The 2,357-nt window shown below is 35.8% G+C and overlaps 1 non-coding gene across 1 annotated transcript; it reads right to left on the reverse strand.

Annotated features, from left to right (window-relative positions):
* Nucleotides 1-1,915: 1,915 nt before the first annotated feature.
* Nucleotides 1,916-2,022, reverse strand: LOC112410260 (U6 spliceosomal RNA). Its single transcript, XR_003005402.1, has one exon. It is a non-coding gene; the product is annotated as a U6 spliceosomal RNA (small nuclear RNA).
* Nucleotides 2,023-2,357: the final 335 nt, after the last annotated feature.

The raw sequence follows: 2,357 nt of genomic DNA on the forward strand, positions 1-2,357 counted from the left end.
GGCTGAGTAGTATTCCATATATATATATATATGTACCACATCTTCTTTATCCAGTCTTCTGTCAATGGACATTTAGGCTGCTTCCATGTCTTGGCTATTGTAAATAGTGCTACTATGAACATTGGGGTTCATGTATCTTTTCAAATTATGGTTTTCTCTGGGCATAAGCTCAAGAGTGGGATTGCTAGATCATATGATAGCTCTATTTTTTGTTTTTTTAAGGAAACTCCATGCTGTGGTTTTAATCTGTAGTTCATATATGATACAAAGGTTGAGCCTATTTTTCTGTTTATTTGTCATCTATATGTCTTCCTTGGTGAAGTGTATATTCAAGTATTTTGTGCACTTTAAAAATTCGTTGTTTTTTTTAAAACGTCTTTATTGGAGTATAATTGCTTTACAATGGTGTGTTAGTTTCTGCTTTATAACAAAGTGAATCAGCTATACATATACATATATCCGCATATATCCTCCCTCTTGTGTCTCTCTCCCACCCTCCCTATCCCACCCCTCTAGGTGGTCACAAAGCACTGAGCTGATCTCCCTGTGCTATGTGGCTGTATTTGATAGTATAGATAAGTCCATGCCAATCTCTCACTTCATCCCACCTTACCCTTCCCCCTCCCTGTGTCCTCAAGTCCATTCTTTATGTCTGCATCTTTATTCCTGTCCTGTCCCTAGGTTCTTTACAACCTTTTTTTTTTTTTTTAGATTCCATATGTGTGTGTTAGCATACAGTATTTGTTTTCCTCTTTCTGACTTACTTCACTCTGTATGACAGACTCTAAGTCCATCTACCTCACTACAAATAACTCAATTTCGTTTATTTTTATGACTGAGTAATATTCCATTGTATATATGTGCCACATCTTCTTTATCCATTCATCTGTTGATGGACACTTAGGTTGCTTCCACATCCTGGCTATTGTAAATAGAGCTGCAATGAACATTGTGGTACATGACTCTTTTTGAATTATGGTTTTCTCAGGGTATATGCCCCATAGTGGGATTGCTGGGTCGTATGGTAGTTCTATTTTTAGTTTTTTAAGGAACTTCCATACTGTTCTCCATAGTGGCTGTATCAATTTACGTTCCCACCAATAGTGCAAGAGTGTTCCCTTTTCTCCACACCCTCTCCAGCACTTATTGTTTGTAGATTTTTTGATGATGGTCATTCTGACTGGTGTGAGATGATATCTCATTGTAGTTTTGATTTGCATTTCTCTAATGATTTGTGATGTTGAGCATCCTTTCATGTGTTTGTTGGCAATCTGTATATCTTCTTTGTAGAAATGTCTATTTAGGTCTCCTGCCCATTTTTGGATTTGGGTTGTTTGTTCTTTTGCTATTGAGCTGCATGAGATGCTTGTAAATTTTGGAGATTAATCCTTTGTCAGTTGCTTCATTTGCAAATGTTTTCTCCCATTCTTACAGTTGCCTTTTCGTCTTGTTTATGGATTCCTTTGCTGTGCAAAAGCTTTTAAGTTTCATTAGGTCCCATTTGTTTATTTTTGTTTTTATTTCCATTTCTCTAGGAGGTGGGACAAAAAGGATTTTGCTGTGATTTATGTCATAGAGCGTTCTGCCTATGTTTTCCTCTAAGGGTTTTAAAGTGTCTGGAGGTGGGTCAAAAAAGATCTTGCTGTGATTTATGTCATAGAGTGTTCTGCCTATGTTTTCCTCTAAGGGTTTTAAAGTGTCTGGAGGTGGGTCAAAAAAGATCTTGCTGTGATTTATGTCATAGAGTGTTCTGCCTATGTTTTCCTCTAAGAGTTTTATAGAGTCTGGCCTTACATTTAGGTCTTTAATCCATTTTGAGTTTATTTTTGTGTATGGTGTTAGGGAGTGTTCTAATTTCATCCTTTTACATGTAGCTGTCCAGTTTTCCCAGCACCACTTATTGAAGAGGCTGTCTAAAAATATGGAACGCTTCACGAATTTGCGTGTCATCCTTTCACAAGGGCCATGCTAATCTTCTCTGTATTGTTCCAATTTTAGTATATGTGCTGCCGAAGCAAGCACAGGTTTTGTTTTTTTACTATTGAGTTTTGAACATTTTTATATATTCTAGATACAAGTCCTTTATCAGATATATGCTTTGAAAATATTTTCTCCTAATCTGTAATTTGTCCTTTCATTCTCTTAAGAGTGTCTTTTGAAGAGCAGTTTTCAATTTGGTGAAGCATAATTTATCAATTCGTTCTTTCGTGAATCACACTGTTAATATCATATCCAAGAAATCTTTGCCTAACTCAAGGTCACAAAAATTTTCTCTTATATTTTCCTTTAGAAGATTTATGGTTTTAGGTTTTACATTTAGGTCTAAAACCTGTTTTGAGTTAATCTTTGTATATGGT

The sequence above is a fragment of the Neophocaena asiaeorientalis genome, unplaced genomic scaffold (genome assembly GCF_003031525.2).
Source record: "Neophocaena asiaeorientalis asiaeorientalis breed wild unplaced genomic scaffold, Neophocaena_asiaeorientalis_V1.1 scaffold476, whole genome shotgun sequence".
NCBI lineage: Eukaryota > Metazoa > Chordata > Mammalia > Artiodactyla > Phocoenidae > Neophocaena > Neophocaena asiaeorientalis.